We start from the raw sequence: 8,734 nt of genomic DNA, 5'->3' as shown, positions 1-8,734 counted from the left end.
GCGGGCCGGAGGGGCGGGGCCCCCCGGGCTGGCTCCTCCCCCTCCCGCGGGCACCGGACCCGCGGCGCAGTGGGCGCCCGTGGGGCCCTGGGGACCAAGCGGCTCTGCCCGGGCTGCGGCCACCACCTTCCCCCGCCGAGGAGGGCTCGCTCCTCAGGGACCCCTCCCCGCTTCCCCTCGCCCCTGAAGTCGCCACCCACCCTGGCTTGCCCGCCGCCCTCGCGCGCTGCAAACCCCCCGCGCCCCCCTCCCCCCGGCCGGGCGGCGGTGATGACTGAGTAACCCGCAGCAGGTGCCCACCTCGCTTTGCGCGTGCTGTGAGTGACTGACTAGCCCTCCACTGCCCTGGTCTCGGCCCCGTCTTCCTCCTTTAACCATGCAGGGGAGCAGGACCCGCAGCAGAAGGGGTGTCGGGGTTCACGGATCCCGGGGGCTCTGCCCCCACCTCTGGCTGTGGAGTCCAAAGTGTGACCCTTATCTCTGCTTGCCGGCTCCAGCCATCTGGTAGAAGGTTGGACTTCACCTTTGCTCTAGGGATGGCGTCTGGTGCCAGGCTGAGGCTGACCCAACACTTCTCCCATTAACCAAGTCTGGGGCTTGGGAGGACAGGGGTATCAGATGGGGGCACCCACGCTCTTCACTGGCAAACAACCACATTGAAGGCTTCAGGAGGGCGTCCCAGCACCTACAGCCGGCAGCAAAATAAAGGGCACATTTTCACATTCCCAGATCAGGACACATCATCTGACAGAAACGCTCGACATGGAATCAGGAGTGTCCATGGATGTGTGGTCATTGTCTTCTCACAGTCATGAAGCTGAAGACCCAGTGTGGGGGGAGAGGTGGGGGGAGCAGGCCTGAATGCCTCCAGCCCGCCACCCTGTCCTGGTTCTTCCTTCTGTACAATGGCTACGCGGGGACTTCCCTGGTGGTGCAGTGGTTAAGAATCCGCCTGCCAATGCAGGGGACATGGGTTCGAGCCCTGGTCCGGGAAGATCCCACGTGCCGCGGAACAAGTAAGCCTGTGCGCCACAACTACCGAGCCTGCGCTCTAGAGCCCACGAGCCACAACTACTAAGGCCCGCGCACCTAGAGCCCGTGCTCCGCAATAAGAGAAGCCACCGCAGTGAGAAGCCCGCACACCACAACAAAGAGTAGCCCCCGCTCTCCGCAACTAGAGAAAGCCCGCGCGCAGCAATGAAGACCCAACACAGCCAAAAATAAATTTAAAGTAAATAAATAATTTTATTTTAAAATTGGCTATGCGGTGAAGTGTACAGACATCCTCTCATTGTATCACTGGGGAAAGGATGTCCAATCTCTCTCCTCTCTTTGCTGGCATATTAAACCCACAGATGATCTGAAGTGTTCCAATCCTCGACTCTGATGACTGTTGGATCTGGAAGAGGAATCTTTATCCTTTGATTCTTTCTAATTTCGTCTGCCCTCCACTAGTCTCTTGTTCTGAGCTTGCTGTTAGGCGATTGCTCTGTTAGTTCAGAAGGGCTGTTGGCACCTCCAGCTCTCCGCATCCTACCTCCTGCTTCCTGCCTCCCAGTTGATCCGGATCCGTTTTAGGGAGAGAAGTTGTGTGGGGCAGGAATTGCGGTGGACAGAAGCCCTTTTTCCCATTCCTCGTGTGTGTGTGTGTGTGTGTGTGTGTGCATGTGTGTGTCTGAGAGAGAGAGAGGGATTCAGGGATGACAAGAGTAGCCATGAGGGAAAGAGAGCCAGTAAACAGGAGGTGCTGATTACTGGCAGTATTAAATGACACCCCACACACTGCTGGTGCCAAGGGTGTCCTCCCAAGTGGAAGGAGTAAGAGAGGAATGGAAACTGAGAGAACACCAGAGGCAAGCCCGGACTTACAGGCGCTGAGAGAGCTGGCTACACTGGGCCAGTGGACACAGGAGCGTTAACCCTTTCACTTGTCTTGAGGCTGAGATCCAACCTCCACCCGCCGCTGCCCCAGGGCCGGTCTCCAGCCTCTCTGGGAGGAGACGTTATCTGGGAAAGAAGCTGGAGGAGTGGCCGCAGGAACGTGTGGGGTGGGAGGCCAGACTCCTGTGTTCTATCTGTTCCATTCCGGCCTCGTCAGATGGTTCGTCTCACAGCCTGCCTGGTCCCTTCTGCGCTGTGGAGAGAAGACCCCTGCCTGCGACAGGCTCAGAGGGGAACACAGCTCAGGGAGCTGAATGAAGCCGGAAGAGCTGGCAGGTTGGCGGGTTGGCCTCTACTGGGGGGCACCTGGGTACGTGTCTTTCTCCCCACCCCGCCTTCCCTCACATTCCGCCCCCCACACACACACACTTTTTTTGGCTGTGCCACACAGCTTGTGGGATCTTAGTTCCCTGACCAGGAATTGAACCCGCGCCCTCGGCAGTGAAAGCGTGGAGTCCTAACCACAGGACCACCAGGGAGTTCCCCCTAGCCTGAGTCCTATCCCTCCTTGGTGCCTCCGTTTCTGCCCCAGTGCAGACGGTCCCCATCAAGTCCCCAGCTGGACCCCACAGCTAGCGAGTTGTCTGTCTGTCCAAGAGCAGAGCTCTGAGGATCAAAAGCCTCTGTCCAGTACAGCATGAGGGTGACTTCTGGAGCTGGTGTAGTGGGCCCTTAGTCCCTTCTCCCCTTCCTCATGGGCAGAAAGGTCAGGGAGACTCCCTTGACCCCTGAACTCTGCCAGCCCACACCTCTCAGGGCGGGGCGGGGGCCGGCTGGGTTAATGAGGTGCTAGCAGGCACTGGCGGTGAGGGAGCAGATGGTAGGTGTGTCTTCCTCCCTCCAGAGCTGGGGGCGGGAGAAGCTGAAGGCTCAGAGCTGGGAGGTACCAGGTCATGTGAAGCAGATAAAACCAGGAGGCCAGGCCACGGGGCACAGCTGACAGCTCCTCAGACCAGAACTGATGCCCTCCGTCCCTGCCCCACTTACTGGCAGTGTTCTCTGTGCAAGGCACTAGGAGTATATCGAATATGCATTCCTAGTATGAAGACTAGTGTAAGAATAGTATAATTCCTAGTATAGAGATAGCCCCTGACTTCCAGGAAATTACAAACTAATGGGGAGACAGATAGACTAATGCGGGACAGAACATTGATCTATAAGTTACATATAAGGAATGAGCCAAGAGCTGGGGGAGTACTTTGGGGGGACTAATAACTACATAAGGGAGCCAGGGAAGGCTTCACAGAGGAGGTGAACTTTGTGCCGGGACTCTAAGGTTGAGTAGGAGTTTGTTGACCAGAGTAGGAGGGAAGGGCATTTCTGGAGGAGGGAACGGCATGAGCAAAGACACAGAGAAGTGTTTAGAAAGAAAGAGGGAAAGGGTAGGCTTCCCAAAGCCTCCTGAGAGCCTCCCCTGTCCTGGGGACATCCCACCGCAGTTGCCGATTTCTGGGTGGTGGCTTCGGAGGACAAACCTCTTGCTGGCATGCAAGGACCTCCAAGGCATGGCCCCAGTCATACTTCCTGCTTTCACTTTCTGCTCCCCTGCTCCGTCCCTGGATGTGTCCCCATCCTCTGACTCTGCCTGGGCTTCCCTGGCTCCACGCCTTTGCTCAAGCACTCCCCCCAGCTGGCATAACTAACGTTCCTGACCCCTTTGTCCCCCCATCGCCATTTCTGCCTCCTTCAAGGTCCTGCTTCCTTCAGGACATTTTCCTGAGGATCCTCCAACCAGAGTGATGGCTTTCCTCCCCACTTTCAATGCCTTGGCCATTGTGTTTCTTTGAAAGGCACCACTCATATTCTGCCTAATTCTGCTGCTGTTGGCTTATGTGCACACGCCCTTCACTAGACTCCTTGAGGGCAGGGAGCCCCTAGCACAGGAGCCTGTGCAGGCCTGGCATTGGTGTCTGTGGAGTTGAACGGCCTGGATTTGCTAAAGGACCCAGATAGAACGGACTTGTAGGTAGATGTGCCTACGCTGTCATCTCTCTGCCCCTGCCCAAAAGGACGGTCTTTGTTTTTTAAATACCTGGAATTCTTCCCTAACTTCAGCTGCGCATTGCTGGTTCATTACTGCCCCTTCAGCATCTCTTCAGTGGCGCTCCTTCTAAAGGCTTCTGGCCCCTTAAGACAACCATGCCACATAAGTTGTACCTTGTGCGCCAGTTCTGATGGATTAGTAGTGGGTGTCCTAGAATATTATGTCCAGAAGGATTCTCTGGATGATGACGGCTCTGGAGAGAGAAAACCCGGGCTTAGCAGTGCCTGCCTTGGTGGGAACAAAGGGCTCCCTCTGCCTCAGGGAGTTTATCAGATGCTTTTCTCACATTAAGCCAAGACTGGGGCACTGGGAGAGTGTGGCCTTTGCCTCTGGTGGAAGGTGATGGGGAAAGTGCATAGGAGCGGAGCTGGGGGCCCCAAAGGCCCTGCTTGGGATCTCCTGAGGCAGACCTTGGAGTCAGGTGTGTGAATGTTCGGGTCTGTGCTCTGGCCAGGCCCCCTCCCGCTCCTGACACAATGGGTCCCTGGAGGGGCTGTGGCATCGTAGCAAGACCGGGAGGGCCTCCATGGCTCAGGATGCCCGGCACTTCCTCAGGAAGGCCAAGGCGATGGCACCGAGTCCCCACCTGTGGGACCCCACTCCTTTCTCCTCCCAGGGAGCTCAGGCCTTCAAGAATGAGGAGAAGGTAGCAAAAGTGAAAAATCTCTGGAGGCGTTTTAATTCGTGGCCTTGACTTGCCTCCTTGTCCTTGGGAGCCGCGTTCTCCCCTAGTGGCCATTCCTGGAACTGCAGGTAGATTTGACTTGGTCTGTGGGCCAGGAGTGGCCTTTCCCAGCTGGATGGCAGCCACATGGTCTCACAACCTGACACTCCTCCCTGTGCAGAAAGGCTGCCTCATGTCCTTGGCAGACGGTCCTCACTGCTGCCTGACAACCGCCAGCGAGGCTGCTGCCCAGTCCGCGCCTTTGTTCAAGTGGCTCTGATCAGTGACATCCCCTTCCTCCAAACAGTCATTTGGTTTCCTCCCTCAGGTCTGTGCTGACACCGGGTGTCCACCTGCTCAGCCCCTGAGTGACTCAAAAGCACACGGAGGGCTTCCCTGGTGGCGCGGTGGTTGAGAGTCCGCCTGCCGATGCAAGGGACGCGGGTTCGTGCCCCGGTCCGGGAAGATCCCGCATGCCGCGGAGCGGCTGGGCCCGTGAGCCATGGCCGCTGAGCCTGCGCGTCCGGAGCCTGTGCTCCGCGACGGGAGAGGCCAGAGCGGTGACAGGCCCACGTACCGAAAAACAAACAAACAAACAAAAAACAAAAAGCACACGGAATGAAGAGTCTTAAGGCTTTGGGTCAGTCCTTGCACATGTTTCCAAAGCTAGAACAGCTCGCCCTGCCCCCTGCCCCCAAACCATGGTCAGCTTCTATGAGCTCTCTGGCCGCTGTCACTGAGTCCAGGCTCACAGCCAGCCCTTGCCGTGACATGTGTATTTTGAGGCTCATTTGCCCAGAGAGACCGTGTGGGCGCATCTCGTTATGACACTTCTGGCCCAGCCCAGGAAGATGGGCAGATATTTTACTCCTAGAGCAGACGCTGCCACAACAGTCCCAAATTGCTTTTTCTAATTTAATTTGACAACCCTGAATTTCAGGAAGTTCCTTCTCATCAGTGACCCACATACCGTCTGCTCAAGCTTATGGTAATTTCCTCATGCTCTGGGGAATACCCTTCTCTGAACCACAGGCCCCTCTGGATAACTGGACCACAATTCGGGTCATTTTAGCAGCATTCAGAAGCCTTGGATCCTCTCCCCATCCTTCAGAGACCCAGGTTCTCAGTTTGGGGTCACGTGGGCAGCCCCTAGGTTTCAGGAGCCGTCCTACGTGCCCGGCGCTGTGCTCGGTGTAGAACAGTCAACCTTCTCCTCAGCACAACCCAGTGGAGCAGGGCTGCTGGTATTATCCCCGCTTGCCAGATGCAAGAATGAGTCTCAGGGGTAAAGTAACTTGGCTAAGGACACAAAACCAGCATGTGGAACAGCTGGGATCCAATCCCTACATCCAACAGGGCTTCAGAGCGGGCAGTTGGTCCAACCATAAGCCTCCACCAGAAGACCTCTGTGAGCATTTGGGCGCATGCATCCTCTGACCTCGCCCCCATTTTATGCGCGTCTCCACTCTAATTTTGCATTGATCCTTTCCATCTGCCTAGGTGACCTTCAGTCATGGCCTCATGTGTTCCTTCCTGTCTTTGTTCAAAGGCAGGGCCCTTCAGAAGGGCTTCTGGGGCAGGTGAACTTGACTTCCCCAAGTCTCCACCCTTGTATGTAAAATGAGGATAATACTACTACACTTTAGGACTATTATAATAATAACAGCTAACTTTTTAATAAAGCAATTACTAGGTGCAGGAATAACTTAGCACTTGACATGTGTAATTTCATTTAATCCTCACAAAAGCCCTACGAGTTAGATATTAGCCTCATTATAACAGATGAGGGAACAGGCTCGGAGAGGTTACATGACACGCTCATGAGGACAAAGTTAGCAAGAGGAAAAGCCAGGATTTGAACTCACATTTGTCTGACCCCAAAGCCTGCACTTCTCACCGCTCTCCTGTAGAAGATAAGTGGGTTACTGTGGGTAAACCTGCCGTGGGGGAAGAAAACCAGAAGAAACCAGCTGCCTTGGTTCCATCCTAAAGGTCAGCTTAGCATTCAAAGAAACTGCCTTGAGCAGTGCTGTTGGCCCTTGCTCAGGGCTGCATCCTGCAGCACAAGGACCTGCGGCTCACCACCAGCAAGATTTCCTTAAAAAAGCATTTTCATGGGACATCCCTGGCAGTCCAGTGGTTAAGACTCTGAGCTTCCCCTCTCCTTGCTTCCACTGCAGGGGGCACGGGTTCGATCCCTGGTTGGGGAACTAAGATCCCTCATGCTACGCGGTGAAAAAGCATCTTCACACATCACCCCGTCCCCAAAATATCACTGCGCACAGCATCTGTTCAGCCTCTCCACTCTTCTGTCTCCTCCCAAGCCCTCTTCCTGATTGCCCGTCCCAAAGCCCCATCCCCTTGCCTTTATAAAGTCACCTGCCCTGGTCCTCTCTTTGGCAGATTTTTCTGGGAAGCCACCGCGCTTAAAATCAGGTAGTAGGGCTTCCCTGGTGGTTCAGTGGTTAAGAATGCGCCTGCCAATGCAGGGGACATGGGTTCAAGCCCTGCTCCGGGAAGATCCCACATGCCACGGAGCAACTAAGTCCGTGCGCCACAACTACTGAGCCCGCGTGCCACAGCTACTGAAGCCCACGTGCCTAGAGCGCGTGCTCCGCAACAAGAGAAGCCACTGCAATGAGAAGCCCGCGCATCGCAACGAAGAGTAGCCCCCGCTCGCCGCAACTAGAGAAAGCCGGCAAGCAGCAACAAAGACCCAACGCAGCCAAAAATAAATAAATAGATTAAAAAAAAATCGGGTAGTAAGCTCACGTGAGAATGGAACATGCTTGTGCTTGGCATCTGGACTCAGTGCATATCCAAGGCCGACAGAAAATCCTCATGGTTGAGGGGGCAACCGAGAGGTGATTTAGAGAACTACCTTCCTCAGGAGCCCCCTCCCCCGTCCCATCTCCATTTTCCTTCCCCTCCATCAGTACCCCGCGGAGGGAGGAAGAAGGGGAGCTATTTGTCCCTCCTGACTCACCATAGGACCCATTTCTGCACGTTCTGCACCACCCAGATCAATTCCCACCCGACCCTCGGGCCTCTCCAGTCTCCGCGCCCTTTCCTACCTTTGACTCCTGTTGCTTTCATCACCCCTGCCACTCGTCCTGCCTTTGTTGTTACCAAACTTTCCGTGGTGGGTGTCACGTCTCCTTAACTAGGCTGTGTGCTCCTTGAAGGTGGGACCTTGTCCCTTCCACGGAGCCCATGAAGGTGCTGTCTGCACCAGCTGATGGAACTTGAAATAGATACTAACTAAAGATTGGACAGGGACGTGGCTGTGGGATGAGGGTTAAGAGTGTGGTCTCTCTGGGTTTCCCTGGTGGCGCAGTGGTTGAGAGTCCGCCTGCCGATGCAGGGGACGCGGGTTCGCGCCCCGGTCCGGGAAGATCCCACATGCCGCGGAGCGGCTGGGCCCGTGAGCCATGGCCACTGAGCCTGCGCGTCCGGAGCCTGTGCTCCGCAGCGGGAGAGACCACGACAGTGACAGGCCCGCGTACCACAAAAAAAAAAAAAAGAATCACATGACAGTTTCCTGAAATGTTCCTTGAGACTGTTCCCTTCTAGAGAACCAACTGGTGGCTGCCCAGGGAGGTTGGGGGTAGGAGATGGAGTGGAAGTTAGGGGTTAGCAGATGCAAACTATTGTATAGAGAATGGATAAACAACAAGGTCCTGCTGTAGAGCACAGGGAACTATATTCAATATCCTGTGATACACCATCGTGGAAAAGAGGATGAACAAGAATGTATATACATGCATAACGGAGTCACTTTGCTGTGCAGTAGAAAATAACACAACACTGTAACCCAACTATACTTCAATAAAATACATTTTTGAAAATACCGTTGTCTTCAAACTCTGTGCTTGTTACCACTACCAAAAGAATTTTGGAAAACTGTATACATCCTTGCATATTTTTTAGACCTAAAATTTTTCTTTAGAGTTTTAAATGTAATTTTAAAAATTTTAATCAATATTAACTTTAAAAGTAAAACTATTCACTTTTAAGTTTTATATAAAGAATAAAGTTTGTAAAAAACTTGCAAAATAATATAATGACTTCTTGTATGCCTTTTC

The sequence above is a fragment of the Delphinapterus leucas genome, chromosome 11 (genome assembly GCF_059928025.1).
Source record: "Delphinapterus leucas isolate spDelLeu-1000000601 "Yukka" chromosome 11, BTC_Dleu_Yukka2, whole genome shotgun sequence".
NCBI classification, from domain to species: domain Eukaryota; kingdom Metazoa; phylum Chordata; class Mammalia; order Artiodactyla; family Monodontidae; genus Delphinapterus; species Delphinapterus leucas.
This window is presented reverse-complemented; position numbering follows the sequence as displayed.